General features: G+C 44.0%; 1 protein-coding gene and 1 long non-coding RNA gene across 3 annotated transcripts in view; one reads left to right on the forward strand and one right to left on the reverse strand.

Annotated features, from left to right (window-relative positions):
* Positions 1–16968, forward strand: part of TIAM1 (TIAM Rac1 associated GEF 1) — a 448677-nt gene that overhangs the window by 8167 nt on the left and 423542 nt on the right. The gene's annotated exons all lie outside the window — the stretch shown is intronic.
* On the reverse strand, positions 1072–3052 carry LOC116550894. The gene is made up of 2 exons (XR_004268614.1): positions 3013–3052; positions 1072–1135 (listed from the first exon to the last, which is right to left on the reverse strand). It is a non-coding gene; the product is annotated as an uncharacterized LOC116550894 (long non-coding RNA).

The following is a 16968-nucleotide window of genomic DNA, read 5'->3' on the forward strand; positions in this document are numbered from 1 at the left end:
GCCTCAGCCTCCTGAGTAACCGTACAGGCACCTGCCACCATGCCTGGCTAATTTTTATGTTTTTAGTAGAGACAGGGTTTCACCATGTTGGCCAGGCTGGTCTCGAACTCCTGACTGCAGGTGATCCACCTGCCTCGGCCCCCCAAAGTGCTGGGATTACAGGAGTGAGCCATCATGCCTGGCGGAGGTTTCTCCTCCTCATAAGGATCCAGCCTACATTTCTCGGCTACCTTTGTAGTAGGGACACAGTTTTTGTCTATCAAACTTGAGTCTGTTTTGCTTAAATCACACTTAAATCACAATTTCACTTAGTAATAATGATCTAGTTTAATATTTTTTCTGACTTATATTCTCATTTCATGTGGATTCTTCAACTCAAGTAATGTACAGTTTGATTTGATTCTAAAAACAATGTGCAGGCTGGGTGAGGTCTCTACTAAAAATATAAAAATTAGCCAGATGTGGTGGCACAATCCCAGCTACTCAGGAGGCTGAGGCAGGAGAACTGCTTGAACCTGGGAGGTGGAGGTTGCAGTGAGCCAAGATGGTGCCATTGCGCTAAAGCCTGGGTGACAGAGCAAGACTCCGTCTCAAAAAAAAGAAAACGTGCAGAGTAGTAATTCTGTGTAGTGAGACTCAGAACAGATGGGGTTCTCTTGAAAGGTATCATAACAGTTTTCTGCCCGGTCCTGTTTTATTCCCATCCAGCCTGATACTCTCCAGAAACAATTACATTTGTTCATTTTTGTTTTTAGTGCTTCTAGTGACTATATCTCTAAGTAGTATGAATAGATGATTTAATTCTCAGCTTCCTGTTATGATAAGTGACAGTTGCATCTCACCTACTTCCTTCCTTCTCCACATTTTTGATAATTATGTTTATGGTTCTTTTTTTCTTTTCTTTGAGATAGGGTCTTGCTCTGATGCCTAGACTGGAGTTCAGTGGCGTGATCATGGCTCACTGCAGCCTCATGCCCCCAGGCTCAAATGATCCTCCCACCTCAGCCTCTGGAACAGCTGGGAGTGCAGGTGCATGCCACCATGACCGGCTAATTTTTAATTTTTTTACCTTAGAGTTAGGGGTTCCACTATATTGCTCAGTATGGTTTTGAACTCCTGGGCTCAAGTGATCCTCCTGCCTTGGCCTCTGAAAGTTCTGCATTATAAGTTTGAGCCATGGCATCTTTTATTTATGATTCTGAAGTTGATTATTCTTCAATCTTTATATTACCGAAATAGACCTTTAATTGAGTACCATCAACCAATGACCGTGACTTTTAATCCTTCCCTGCCCTTGTGAAATTAGAAAATGGATGTCATGATCTTCTCTTTTCTCTTTTTCTTTCTGGTTCTGTCTCCAGCTCTGTCAGCAGTCAGGAGTGGTAACATTGTGTTGGTACATTGTATTTCTGTAATCATGATTAAGTCTTCTAGGTTTTCTCTATAAATTGTTCTTATTTTTACAACTGTTATTAAGATATACTTCCACCTCTTTTTTTTGTCTTTTTTTTTTTTTTCCTTTTTGTGGAGAATGGGGTCTTGCCATATTGCCCAGGCAGGTCTTGAACTCCTGGGCTCAAGCTATCCTCCTGCCTCTGCCTCCCTAAGAGTAAAGTAGACATTTCAAGGCTGGGCTCGGTGGCTCACACCTGTAATCCCAGCACTTTGGGAGGCCGAGGCAGGCAGATCACCTGAGGTTGGGGGTTTGAGACCAGCCTGACCAACATGGGGAAATCCCGCGTCTACTACAAATACAAAATTAGCCAGGCGTGGTGGCGCGCACCTGTAATCCCAGCTACTTGGAAGGCTGAGACAGGAGAATCATTTGAACCCGGCAGGCAGAGGTTGTGGTGAGCCCAGATTGTACCATTGCACTCCAGCCTGAGCGACAAGAGCGAAACTCCATCTCAAAATAAATAAATAAAAAATAAAGTAGACATTTCAGTGTTTTTCGATATATTTATGGAGTTGTACAACCATCACCACAGTTGTTTTTAGGACATTTTCATCACCCCAAAAGAAACCCTATTCCCATAAAGTCTCTTCCTTTCCCTCCCCTTCCTCCCAGCACCTGGCAACCACTCATCTACTTTCTGTCACCATGGATTTGCTTAGTCTGGACATTACGTAGAAATGGAATCCTATATTACGTGGTCTTTTGTGACTGATTTCTTTTATTTAGCATCAAGTTTTCAAGCTGCTTCCATAGTGTAACATGTATCAGTACTTCATTCCTTTTTCTGGCTCAATAATATTCCATTGTATGGGCATATATTTTCTTGAGCCATTTATCAGATGATGGACATTTGGGTTACTTCCACCTTTTGGCTATTGTGCATAGTTACTATTATGAATGAGTATGATACAAACATTTGTTAGGATATCTTTTTTTTTTAATTCTTTTTTTTTTTTTTTTTTGAGATGGAGTCTTGCTCTGTTGCCCAGGCTGGAGTATAGTGGCACGATCTTGACTTACTGCAGCCACCACCTCCCAGGTGCAAGCGATTCTCCTGCGTTACTCTCCTGAGTAGCTGAGACCACAGGTGCATGCCACCACGCCTAATTTTTGTATTTTTGGTAGAGATGGGGTTTCACCATGTTGGCCAGGCTGGTCTCAAGCCTCTGACCTCAGGTGATCCACCCGCCTTGGCCTCCCAAAGTGCTGGGATTACAGGCATGAGCCACCATGCCCAGCCTTTTTAAAAAATATTCTTTTGGATATAAACATAAGAGTGGAGTTGCTAGGTCATACAGTAATTCTATGTTTTTTTTTTTTTTTTTTTGAGACGGAGTTTCGCTCTTGTTACCCAGGCTGGAGTGCAATGGCGCGATCTCGGCTCACCGCAACCTCCGTCTCCTGGGTTCAGGCAATTCTCCTGCCTCAGCCTCCTGGGTAGCTGGGATTACAGGCACGCGCCACCATGCCCAGCCAATTTTTTTTGTATTTTTAGTAGAGACGGGGTTTCACCATGTTGACCAGGATGGTCTCGATCTCTTGACCTCGTGATCCACCCGCCTCGGCCTCCCAAAGTGCTGGGATTACAGGCTTGAGCCACCGCACCCGGCCCAGTAATTCTATGTTTAAGGTATTGAACCACCAGAGTATTTCCCAAAGTGAGTGCACCATTTTACCCCCCACCAGCAGTGCATAAGGAGTCAATTTTCCCACATCTTTGTAACACTTGTTATTGTCTGTCTTTTTGTTTATAGCCATCCTATTGGGTGAGCAGTGGTATCTCCTTGTGGTTTTGATTTGCATTTCTCCAATAAATAATGTCATTGAACAGAACATTGTTTTGTCTACTCACAGGCTAATTGTATATTTTCTTTGAGGAAATGTATCTTCAGACATGTTGCTCATTTTTAATTTTTTTTGTTTTTTATTAGTAAACTGTAAGAATTCTTTATTCTAGTTATAAATCCCTTATCAAATATATGATTTGCAAACATTTGCTGCATCCTGTGGGTTGTCATTTAATTTTCTTGATGATATCCTGTGCATATTTATTTTTAAAAGCTGAAAGTCAATAAAAAATATTTACTTAATCATGATTCTGCCAATACTTTTCACTACATATGTAGGTGGTATGCTCATTTACAATTTCTTTTCTACACTTCTACTGGCATGACTAATTAAGTTATAGATCAAGAAAAGGAACACAGGAAACATTTTGTTTTAAAACACCAATTTCAAACTTAAAAAAAGCAAAACTTTGTTTACTTAAAAAACTCTGTAGGCCGGGCGCGGTGGCTCAAGCCTGTAATCCCAGCACTTTGGGAGGCCGAGGCAGGTGGATCACGAGGTCAAGAGATCGAGACCATCCTGGTCAACATGGTGAAACCCCGTCTCTACTAAAAATACAAAAAATTAGCTGGGCATGGTGGTGCGTGCCTGTAATCCCAGCTACTCAGGAGGCTGAGGCAGGAGAATTGCCTGAACCCAGGAGGCGGAGGTTGCGGTGAGCCGAGATCGCGCCATTGCACTCCAGCCTGGGTAACAAGAGCGAAATTCCGTCCCAAAAAAAAAAAAAAAAAAAAAAAAACAAAAAACTCTGTAAATGACTCAGTTATTTTATTTATCAGAGCTTCTTGAAGGGAATATTTGTAGTGAGATTTGGAAGTGAACTACCTTTGCTATCAGCTTTTGGGTGTTAAACTTTGGCTGAGTGGTAGTTTTTGTTGTGTGTGTGTGTGTGTGTGTGTGTGTGTGTGTGTGTGTTTTGTTTGAGGTGGAGTCTCGCTTTGTCACTCAGGCTGGAGTGCAGTGGTGTAATCTCGGCTGTCTGCAAACTCCACCTCCCACGTGGAGCAATACTCCTGCCTCAGCCTCCCGAGTAGCTGGGATTACAGGCAAGTGCCACCGTGCCCAGCTAATTTATTGTATTTTCAGTAGAGACGAAGTTTTGCCATGTTGGCCAGGCTGGTGTCGAACTCCTGACCTCATGATCTGCCTGCCTCGGCCTCCCAAAATGCTGGGATTACAGGCATGAGCCACACCGGTCTGTTGTGTTTTATTAATACAGAGGTTCTCAACTGGGTGTAGCATTGCCTCCAAACATTTGGCAATGTCTGGAGACATTTTTGGTTGTCATGGTTAGGGAGGTTCTAATGGCATCTGGTGGGTAGAGGCCAGTGGTGCTGCTGAACATCCGGCAGTACACAGAGCGGTCCACCAGGACAGTGATCAGGGCCATAGTCAATAATGAGGTGGCCGGGTGCAGTGGCTCACGCCTGCAATGCCAGCACTTGGGGAGGCTGAGGTGGGTGGACCGCTTGTGGCCAGGAGTTCGAGACCAGCCTGGCCAACATGGTGAAACCCTGTCTCTAGAAAAAAATACAGAAATTAGCTGGGCATGGTGGTACATGCCTGTGGTCCCAGCTACTTGCGAGGCTGAGACAGAGGATTGTTTGAGCCCAGGAGGCAGAGATTGCAGTGAGCCAAGATTGTGCCACTGCACTCCAGCCTAGGTACAGAGCGAGGCTCTCATCTTAAAAAACCCAAAAGGTTGGGGTTGAGAAACCTTGCTTTTAAAAGATGCAAGTAGCCTGGCACGGTGGCTCATGCCTGTTATCCCAGCACTTTGAGAGGCTGAGGTTGGCGGATCACTTGAGGTCAGGAGTTCAAGACCAGCCTAGCCAACATCGCGAAACTTGTTCCTACTAAAAATACAAAAATTGGCTGGGTGCAGTGGTGCACACCTGTGATCCCAGCTACTCAGGAGGCTGAGATGCATGAGAATGGCTCGAACCCAGGAGGTGGAGGCTGCAGTGAGCCAAGATCTCGCCACTGTACTCCAGCCTGGGTGACACAGCAGGACTCTGTCTCAAAAAAAAAAAAAAAGAAAAAAGAAAAAAGATACAAATACTATTCAAGATCAACATTTAAATTTATATACTTAAGAAAGAATCTTATACTTTCTAGATATTTGGAACTGAGCTATCTTGGGGCATCAGCTTTTGGTTATTATTTTACCTGGAATTAAGAAAGTATATCTTTCTTCTATACAATAGAAAGTTTTTAAAAGCTAGTTAATAATTTCAGGTGTTTTGGGCTTCTTTGTGCTTGAGTGAGTCCTCCCAGTTAATGTCTTCTGGATATTGCTAATAACTGTCACGAAAAGCCATCCTTAACACTCAAATCTGTTATGGTTAATTTATTGCTGGGTGATTGTTACAATATTACTCCTCTTAAGTAGTTTATCGAGCATTGAAAATTTTTCAGAAAACGTTGCGAGTGTGGCGCATGGTCTGTCATGACATTCTGGAAAAGATATATGAATGTTTAAATAATTATCTCATCTTGAAATCTCTGTGATTAGAAGTTACAATTTCAGTGCCACAATTATAGCAATTGATCTTTAACATTTCAATGTAATTTAAAAAATTAAGACATTGTAACTGTGGTTCTTAGTTAACTAAACAATTTAACAATTGAGTTATTTAAAAGTAGATTGAAAATATTCACCCTGTAGTTTTTTCCCCTCTTTTTTTCTCCCTCCTGATGGACAGTTAATTGCTTTAATTTGAGGGTTGGATCTCCCTCCAACTTCGGCCCTGTGAAACCTCACCAACTGTATCAAACAATCCAAATTATTGTAAAGGTTTGTGGGAGTCTGTTGCCACAATTTCAGTGCACTTCAAGTAAGAATACTCAAATGGCTGTCTCTTTCTTGGAAAATGGGGTCAAAACCAGATACACTTTGTTTATAAAAGTTGCTGGTTTGGGCTGGGTGCGCCCGTAATCCCAGCACTTTGGGAGGCCGAGGTGGGCAGATCATGAGGTCAGGAGATCGAGACCATCCTGGCTAACACGGTGAAACCCCGTCTCTACTAAAAATACAAAAAATTAGCCAGGCATGGTGGCGCGAGCCTGTAGTCCCAGCTACTCAAGAGGCTGAGGAAGAATTGCTTGAGCCAGGGAGGTGGAGGTTGCAGTGAGCCGAGATCTCACCACTGCACTCCTGGGTGACAGCGCAAGACTCTGTCTCACACACAAAGTTGCTGGTTAGCATGAGGAACCTCGAGTCTTCTTGCCAAAGAGTTCAGAGATTCCAGTTAACTGCCTATTCTTTAAAACAGGACCAGTTAATGTAGCTTATTAGAGTGGGAAGGGCCAAAATGGTTCCTTTTGGACAAACTCTTAATTTTAATTGCAGTAATCCGTGTCTCTCAGCCTGTGATACAGCAGTTCTGAATCTCATCCAAGTCAGGAAAAGTGAATTTATGAGCCTCCTAGCAACTAGCAACTGGTAAGCTGGAGTGTCTGGACCTTATCTTTATTACAACGTAGGAGCCAGCCCCGCTATTTTGGGGCACAGCCCCTCAGTCTAGACAGCTGAGATGGTGACAGGCTTGGGGAAACTGGTTTCAAGGGTATCAAATATGGTGTTGATTGCTGCCTTATGGTTGCTAGAGAACTTTAATTTGGGAAAAACTTGAAAACTCTGAAGGCAATAAGACGATGTGGTTTTTCAAGCTTCAGCAAGTTACTTTGTGGAATTCTGGAGCAGAGGGGAGTTAGGTTTAATAGTTTGTATTCTGACTATTGATGCTGTGACATGCATATCCTTGATTTTCTCCTTTGCCATGAATAAAATATTTCTCACCTCTAGCAGTGTTAAAATGGTTAATGGTCTTTGATTACACAGGCCCACCCTTCTCCATTTTTCTCAGGCATGCTCTGGTTTCTTACTCTTTCTTTCTTCGTTTTTGTTTCCTGAGACAGAATCTTGCTCTGTTCCCAGGCTGGGAGTGTGACCTTGGCTCACTGCAACCTCTACCTCTTGGGTTCAAGTGATTCTCCTGCCTCAGCCTCCGAGTAGGTGGGACTACAGGTGTGTGCCACCACACCTGGCTAAATTTTGTATTTTTAGTAGAGACGGGGATTCACCATGTTGGCCAGGATGGTCTCGAACTCTTAACCTCGTGATCCGCCCGCCTCAGCCTCCCAGAGTGCTGGGATTACAGGTATGAGCCACTGTGCCTGGCTTTTTGTTTTTTGCCTCGCCTTTCGTTTCTTTTAAACATTTTTTTTTTCTTCTGCCTGTGTGATTCTTCTGGAAGATTCCATCACAATTTTTTTTTTAAAATTAGAAATGCTGCTTTTCATTACATAAAGTGTGCCAGAATACCTGTTATAAATATTTTTTTAGTGTCGAGATTAAGGGTGGTTTTTATTTTCTTTTATTTAAAAAAAAAAAAAATTAATTAAAATTATTTTTCTTCTTCCTATATAAAAGCAACTTATTTTCTTCCGTATGATTTTCTCTAACTTTGAAAGATTTTGCCATGAATAGGAGTTACTCTTATAATTGGAAAAATCCCATTGGTGAATACACACATTCATCTTTGAGTGGGTGTGACTAGTGGCCACTTAAGGCCCCCAGAGTCATATTTCCTCGATTTGTAATCCACTTTACACATGCAGATTAATCGCAGAGTGCTCCTCTCGGCATCAAGGACCTCGGGAAGCCTAAATAGTTTGTGGGTTCTGTGAGAATGAACAAAGATGAGAAAGCCATGTGATTACATCTCAATAGAAGGATTAGCGCTATTGATGGATCCTTTCAGGCTGCGATTGAACCAGGGCCCTCAGTCATCAGAACATTGTTGACCTTGGAGGGTCAAGTGCCTCCCCTTTTCGCCCCTTTCTCCTTAAACACTGGTCTTAGATCCAGAGTCCCAATCATGCTTGTGTCTCATGACCTCAGCTTTTCTCTAGGATTGCCTCCTGTTCGTGAACGATCCCATCTCCTCCGAATGTCCCAAAGCATTGACGATTTCCAAGACATTTAATTCCTGTCTATTTTAGTTTCCTTGGTTCGTTGTAACAAGGTACCTCAGTCTGGTGACTTACGACAACAAACGTTTTTTCTTTCACAGAACTGGAGGCTGGAAGTCTGAAATCAAGGTGTCAGCAGGGCCACACTCCCTCTGGAGGCCCTAGGGAAAATTCTTTTCCTGCCTCTTCCCGCTCTGGGCCAGCCTCTGCTGGTCACATTATCACTCGGATCTCTGCGGGTCTGTGTGATTGTTTCTACATCTTCCCCTTTCTTTTGTAAGGTTATCAGCTATTGGCTGTAGGGCCCAGCCTAATTCAGTATGACCTCTTTTGAACCTGATCACATCTGCAAAGATGCAATTTCCAAAGAAGCTCACATTCACAGGTACCAGGAATTAGGATTTGGACATATCTTTTTTAGGGTGCCACAGATCAACCCATAACCATGCCCAATGCCCAACTGCTCCGTTAGACTGCCTGTTTATTTATTTCTTTTTTTGAGATGGAATCTTGCTTTGTTGCCCAGGCTGGAGTGCAGTGGCGCGATCTCAGCTCACAGCAACTTCCGCCTCAGCCTCCTGTATAGCTGGGATTACAAGTACCTGCCATCATGTCCTGCTAATTTTTGTGTTTGTGTAGAGGCGGAGTTTCACCATGCTGGCCAGGCTGGTCTTGAACTCCTGACCCTCATGTAATCTGCCCACCTTGGCCTCCCAAAGTGCTGAGATTACAGGAATGAGCCACTGTGCCTGGCCTATTTTTAAATTATGTGTGTATGTATGTATGTAATTTTTTAAGACAGTCTTGCTCTGTCAGCCCCTGCTGGAGTGCAGTGATGCGATCTTGGCTCACTGCAACCTCCACCTCCCAGGTTCAAGCAGTTCTCCTGCCTCAGCCTCCTGGGTAGCTGGGACTACAGGTGCCTGCTACCACAGTGGCCTAGCTAATTTTTGTAGTTTTAGTAGAGATGGAGTTTCGTGCTATTGGCCAGGCTGGTCTTGAACTCCTGACCTCAAGCAATCTGCCCACCTTGGCCTTCCAAAGTCCTAGGATTATAGGCGTGAGTCAGTGTTCCTAGCCTTAGACTGCCTGTTTAAATTGGCTAAGGACACATAATATGGATGTGTCCTCAATGCTAAGAGGCTTGCTTTTCTCAAAGCTTAGCTCTGATTTGCCACCTTGTGTTTTAAACTTTCAGTGGCTGTGGCTAGTCTTCTGGTCCAGACCTTATTTTTCAGTCCTGTCTGATAGGACTCCTTGTTCAAGTCCTTTGAGCCAGTGAGACAGGAGCTACTTCTCTGGGATACATCCTGTTTTCTTATTCTTTTTTTTTTTTTTTAAAAGACAGGGTTTCACCATGTTGGTCAGGCTGGTCTTGAACTTCAGACCTCAGGTGATCCGCCTGCCTTGGCCTCCAAAGTGCTTGGATTACAGGCGTGAGCCACCACGCCTGGCCTGTTTTCTTATTCTTTTGCTCACACTGTTTCCAGATCTGGGATATTGCTGTTTCTGCATGTCAAAATCTACCTTCTCTTCTAGGTCTGGTTGAAATCAGCCATCTTCCTCCTCCTCTTTTTTTTTTTTTTTTTTGACACAGAGCCTCCCTCTGTTGCCCAGACTGGAGTGCAGTAGCATGATCCCTGCTCACTACAACCTCTACCTCCCAGGCTCAAGTGATTCTCCTTCTTCAACCTACCCGAATAGCTGGGACTATAGGCGCCTGCCCCACGCCCAGCTAATTTTTTGTATTTTTAGTGGAGACGGGGTTTCACCCTGTTAGCCAGGATGGTCTCAATCTCCTGACCTTGGGTAATCTGCCCGCCTTGGCCTCTCAAAGTGCTGGGATTATAGGTGTGGGCCACCGTGCCTGGCTGAAATCAGCCATCTTATAGTTTTCCTCCTTGTTCTCCTTCCTCCATGACTTGAAGTTGTCCCTTCCTTCTGAATTGTCATAATGTTTCATGACTCTTTTCTGTGTGTTGTCATAGACTAGCTTGGGTTTCTGTGGATACTTGCTAGACTGCAAACTCTTAAATGTTAAGGTCTCAGCCAAATTCATCTCCCCCTGCACTGCTGTGGAGGAGCTTGGTGTGTGTTTGGATGAACTTGCCCTGATTTGTAACTCAGCGGTCTGTACATATGCATCATGCACAGGTCATTGCCAAGAGCTTGAGCTCTGAATGGTGGCGGCTGTGGGATGAGAAGCCCAAGATGAAAAAGGAATTTTACTCAGGAGAGATCAGGGAAGGCAACTTCCCTTTGGGCCCATTGGAGAAGAAAGTTTCTCTTAGTTGCTGATGAGCAGCTTCCAGCCAGGGTGAAACTGATGTATAGGAAGAGGCAAAATGAGGTGGCATGTAATCTGAGTGGGAAGGGGGGTGGTGGGCAAGCAGTTTGGAACCAGCAGATAAACAGAAGCCAGAACACCAGGAAAAACATCACGCCAATATGCCTTTGATTCCAAGGTGAGCCCTTCTGGACTTTTTTTTTTTTTTTTTTTTTTTTGAGTCTTGCTCTGTCACCCAGGCTGGAGTTCAATAGTGCAGTCTCAGCTCACTGCAACCTCTGCCTTTTGGGTTTGAGCGATTCTTCTGCCTCAGCCTCCCAAGTAGCTGGGATTACAGGCATGCATCACCATCCCTGGCTGATTTTTGTATTTTTAGTAAAGACAGGGTTTGCCTTGTTAACCAGGCTATTCTTGGACTCCTGTCCTCAAGTGATTGGCCCCTTCTGTCTCCCAAAGTGCTGGGATTACAGGTGTGAGTTACTGTGCCCAACTGTGGACCTGGGGTTTTTAAAGTGTCTCAGGGACTGAGCAGCCCAGGACCTAACCTGCAAATGGTTGCAGAAGAATTTGTACCTGGATGCTGAGCCTGTGGGTAGAAAATCATGGATGATCCTTGAGGGAGTAGCAAGGGGCAGGTAGAAATAGAAGCTGGCCTGGTGCAGTGCCTCATATCTGTAATCCCAGCGCTTTGGGAGGCCGAGGTGGGTGGATCACGAGGTTAGGAGTTCAAGACCGGCCCGGCCAATATGGCGAAACTTCATCTGTACTGAAAATACAAAAATTAGCCAGGTGTGTAGTCCTCAGCTACTCAAGAGGCTGAGGCAGGAGAATTGCTTGAACCTGGGAGGCGGAGGCTGCAGTGAGCCAAGATTGTGCCACTGCACTCCAGCCTGGGCAACAGAGCAAGATTCTGTCTCAAAAAAAAAAAAAAAAAATTCTGAGAAGCTGAGTTCCCTAACCTCAAGGGGAAAACATTTTGCCTGGGAGGTAAGATGATCCCACAATGCTGTACCTATTAATAAGCCTTCAGAAGAATGAGAGAGATCTCCATCGGGGGAGCTGAGCTCAAATGCCTGTGCTTGGGTCAAGGGTTGAGGGTGTAGTCTTCATTGCGCATGACCACAGAGGGAGGAGTGAAGGCACTGGTTTTAGGAAAAGTGAGAAAATTCCTAATTGAGATCTAATAAGTGTTCAAAAGCCTTTGCTTGACTTTCCCAACCTATTTTTCTAGGCAGCTGGGCAAGCACTTGGCTTCTAAAGGGATTTTGTGCCACACACGGATCAGTTTAATCTTTTAAAATGTATTTTTATTGACCGTGATTTTTATAAGAACAATAAAGCACATTTAAAAGGAGACATTCTTCTACATTCCTAGCATAGGAGCACATTGGTTGCTTTTGGTTTTCTTTGTTCTTTCTTACCCATATTTTGGGTGTACTTTTTACATAATTTAACAGCTTTGTATTTTGTTTCTTTTCAGGTAATGTTGCATCATCAGCCTGTATATTGTAGCCACTTTATCCTCGTACTTCTCATTTATAATGATTGTACATTGCAGTGAGTTCATCATTTATTTAACTATTCTCCTGTAATTGAACATTTATGTAGCAGTATTTTCATCACTGTTTTAAGAATCTTTTGTGACTTTTCTTTAATTTCCTTCCCTCTCTCCCCCATGTGCGCGCGTGCGTGCACAGTCTCTCTCTCTCTCTCTCTCTCTCTCTTTTTCTTTTTCAGGCTGGAGTGCAGTGTGACATGATCTTGGCTCACTGCAGCCTCAGCCTCTGGGGCTCAAGTGATCCTCCCACCTCAAACTTGCGGGTACAACCATACCTGGCTAACTTTTGTATTTTTTGTAGAGGAGGGGTTTTACCATATTGCCCAGGCTGGTGTCAGACTCCTAGCCTCAAGTGATCTGCCTGCCTTGGCCTCCCAAAGTGCTGGGATTACAGGCGTGAGCCACTGTGCCCAGCCTGACATTTGTTAAGTATATATTGCTTGCTTGCTTTTCTAAACTTATTTTTCTCAGGATAAATTCCCAGGATGTGGGATCTGTATTAAATATGACATTGTAAAAAATGGTTCTTGATTTGAATTGCCAAATTGCCTTCCAAAAGTTTTGATTGGTCTTCATCAGTTGATGCATATATCCATATATGAATTCATCAATGTATAAGTATATTGGACTCACCACAGCCTAACTAGCAATAGAGTCTTAATCATTTCACTTTATTTTCTTGCTGTTAATTGAGTCAATATCTCCCTATCTGTCTCTTTCTCCATTTCTTTCTTTCTTTTTTTTTTGAGAGGGAGTCTTGCTCTGTCGCCAGGCTGGAATGCAATGGTGTGATCTCGGCTCACTGCAACCTCTGCCTCTCAAGCGATTCTCCTGCCTCAGCCTCCTGAGTAGCTGGGACTACAGGCGTGTGCTACCACGCCCAGCTAATTTTTGCATTTTTAATTTTTTTGTATTTTTAATAATTTTATAATTTTAATTTTATATTTTTTGATGAGGCGTCACCATGTTGGCCAGGATGGTCTCCATCTCTTGACCTCATGATCCACCTGCCTCAGCCTTCCACAAGTGCTGGGATTACGCACTGACCTCCTTCATTTCTTTATTTTCCAGGTAGACTTGACTTTCTGTGTTTATTACTGTAAACATTGTTTTAAACTTTTACAAAACGCTAGCATGAGCTTACCACTTAAATCATTCACATGCCTCAGAGCAAAACAAATAAAACTATGAACAACTGTCTTTGGATTCCCGTCTGTGAGACACTGTTTCTGAGGTCCTTTCTAGCTTGCAGTAAGTCTTTGATTGTATGAGCCGGAAGTTTAAGAATTGAGCAGCCTGGACATTAAGAGTGCCTCATCTGCAGAGATGAGGTCCTCCCCGTATGTTGCCCAGGCTGGTCGCAAACTCCTGGGCTTAACTGATCCTCCTGCCTCAGCCTCCCAAAGTGTTGGGATTACAGGTATGAGCCACTGCATGAATACTTTCGTAAGTGGTATTTACGACTATGACCATTGTGTACTCACTACCTTTTTTTATTTTTTATTTTTGAGTCAGAGTTTCGCTCTTGTTGCCCAGGCTGGAGTACAATGGTGTGATCTCGGCTCACTGCAACCTCCACCTCCTGGGTTCAAGCGATTCTCCTGCCTCAGCTTCCTGAGTAGCTGGGATTGAAGGCGCACGCCACCATGCCCAGCTAATTTTGTATTTTTGGTAGAGACAGGGTTTCACCATGTTGGCCAGGCTGGTCTTAAACTCCTGACCTCAGGTGATCCACCCACCTGGGCCTCCCAAAGTGCTGGGATTATAGGTGTGAGCCACCGCGCCTGGCCTGTACTCGCTACCTTTTCTTGATTCTTTGTTCTAGGCTTTAAAATTTTTTTTTTTTCTTAAATTTTTTTTTGAGACAAAATTTCGCTATATTGCCTAGGCTGGTCTTGAACTCCTGGGCTCAAGTAATCCATCCGCCTCAGTCTCCCAAGTAGCTGATATTACAGGTGCGTACCACTGTTCCCAGCTTACACTGGGCCTTTTTGATAGTTTACATGTTATCGTTAAGAAGTCCTCAAAAGGTGAGTACTGTTACCCCATTTTACAGGTGAAAAATTGGAGAAGCAGAGAGATTAGAACCCTGACAGGATTCATCAATGAATCCACATCACCTGGATGCGATGAAATCCACTCTCATCAACTGATAACAGTGCCTGGGTGGTTATGTGGCTGGGATTCATTGATTCTCACCCTCCCCTTAATTCTGCGTCTGTCAAGGCCACCACATTCCCCTCCCCCTTCTCATTTCGTGTCCCTCTGCCAAGCAGTCCGGAGTGTCCATGTGACTGCGACACTGAGCAGAGTCTGTTTAGTAGAGACTGTTTAGTATAGAATAACTAACCCGTTCCCTCTTCCCCCTGTCATTTAATACAATCCAGTGCCTCAGATTACTCTGTCAAAGGTATTTTATGTAGGTGAGACCATTTAAGAATGGACGAAGTTTCCTGTTGAGAGATGTAATGTATGTGGTGTGTGTGTGCCCTTGGAGGCAAATGGACGTTTAAGAGCGTGTGAGGTGAAGGATAGCAGACTCCGGAAGTCTGGGGACCACTTAGGTCTGGAACCCTCCCTCTCTGCACCAGCTGGCCAGCTCCAAAAGGCCTCCTGGGTTTCCCATTTATGGGGCCCCTTTACTGTTATGACACCTGTTTAAATCTGGTGTTTCCATTACGGGAGGCATAGTAGGTGGCTGGAGTGAGGGGCCGTGCAGGGACGATGTGTGCAGGCCGCCCCTCCTTCCACCACTTCTTGGGGAAAGTCCATTTTTGGTCTTTGTTTCATTGAGAAACGCATAAAAATATTTTCAGGGACCCCTCCCCGTCTTACTTGCAGCTAAAATTTCAAGCTTTGACAATGGGGGCCAAATCTCTTGAAACCAGGAGAGCATGAGTGAAAACATTGTCATGTCCATATTTCTTTTGGAAAAATCTTTTAGAGCATGTGACATGGATGTCCATGACATTGGACCTGAATGATGAGTGTTCTGTGTTTCTGCCTTGGAATTCTGGGCAGCCTCAGGCAGGAGAGCTTTGCTGTTAACACGGTGAAATCATCCCCATTTTACAGATAGGAAGCTGTACACTAACATTATGTATATACTTATTTTTTTTTTAAGTTTTTACTTTTTTAGACGGAGTCTCGCTCTGTCACCTAGGCTGGAGTGCAGTGGCGCGATCTGGGCTCACTGCAACCTCCATCTCCTGGGTTCAAGTGATTCTTCTGCCTCAGCCTCCCAAGTAGCTTGGACTACCGGCATGCGCCACCACGCCCAGCTAATTCTTGTATTTTTAGTAGAGACAGAGTTTCACTATATTGGCCACGTTGGTCTGGAACTCCTGACCTTGTGTTCTGCCTGCCTCAGCCTCCCAAAGTGCTGGGATTGCATGCATGAGCCACCACGCCCAGCTCTATATTTACTTAAAAAATACATTTTTATTTATATAGAGATATGGTCTTTTCCCATCTCATCCTCCTGAGTAGCTGAGACTACAGGTGCATACCACGACACCTGGCTATTTTTAAAATTTTTTGTAGTGACAGGGTCTCACTATGTTGCCCAGGCTGTCTCTAACTTCTGGTCCAAAGCAGTCCTTTCATCTCAAACTCCCAAAGTGCTGGGATTACAATCATAAGTAACCACACCTGGCCACATATTTATTTAATTAAATGATTATTGAAATTATGTGTAACATACATACAGAAAAGTATATGTTATTGTATTTGTACGGCTTGATGAATTCTTACAAATGGCATACAACCATGTAACCAGCACATCCATCTAGAATCAGAACATGCTGAGACCCCAGAAGTTTTCCTGTCACCCCTGCTTTAGGACAGCCCCAATCCAGATTGCTTTTTTTTTGTTTTTTTGAGATGGAGTTTTGCTTTTGTCACCCAGGCTGGAGTGCAGTGGGCGATCTTGGCTCACTGCAACCTCCGCCTCCTGGGTTCAAGCAATTCTCCTGCCTCAGCCTCCCGAGTAGCTGGTACTACAGGCAGGTACCAGCATGCCCGGCTAATTTTTGTATTTTTAGTAGAGACAGGGTTTCATTATGTTGGCCAGGCTGGTCTCGAACTCCTGACCTAGTCATTCACCTGCCTCGGCCTCCCAAAGTACTGGGATTACAGGTTATGAGCTACTGCGCCTGGCCTTCATGCCTGGCCCCCAATCCTGATTTCTAATCCCACAGATGTATTTTTGTACTTGATAGCAAGGAATCTCACAGGATGTATTTGATTGTATTTGGTGTCTTTTGTTTACTGTTATGTTTGTGGGATTCATCCATTAGTAATTTTTGCCTCCAAAACGTTTTTTTTTTTTGAGACGGAGTTTCACTCTTGTTACCCAGGCTGGCGTGTAATGGCGCGATCTCAGCTCACCGCAACCTCCGCCTCCTGGGTTCAGGCAATTCTCCTGCCTCAGCCTTCCGAGTAGCTGGGATTACAGGCACGCGCCACCATGCCCAGCTAATTTTTTGTATTTTTAGTAGAGACGGGGTTTCACCATGTTGACCAGGATGGTCTCGATCTCTTGACCTTGTGATCCACCCGCCTCGGCCTCCCAAAGTGCTGGGATTACAGGCTTGAGCCACCGCGCCCAGCCCCAAAACATTGTTTTAATTTTAATTTGTTTGGGTGAGTAATGTCTTTACATGGTTTCAGGACGAAAAGATTATAATGAAGTACACATAGTGCAATCTTGCTCCTACCTCATCCATGAACACCCTAGTTTTCTATCTCCTGGGGTAAATATTAATACTTTTCTTTCTCTCTTTCTTCCTTCCTTCTTTTCTTTTCTTTCTTTCTTTCTTTTTTTTTTTTTTTTTTTTTTTT

Source organism: Sapajus apella, unplaced genomic scaffold, assembly GCF_009761245.1.
Source record: "Sapajus apella isolate SASKATOON/1434 unplaced genomic scaffold, GSC_monkey_1.0 scaffold8, whole genome shotgun sequence".
NCBI classification, from domain to species: Eukaryota; Metazoa; Chordata; class Mammalia; order Primates; family Cebidae; genus Sapajus; species Sapajus apella.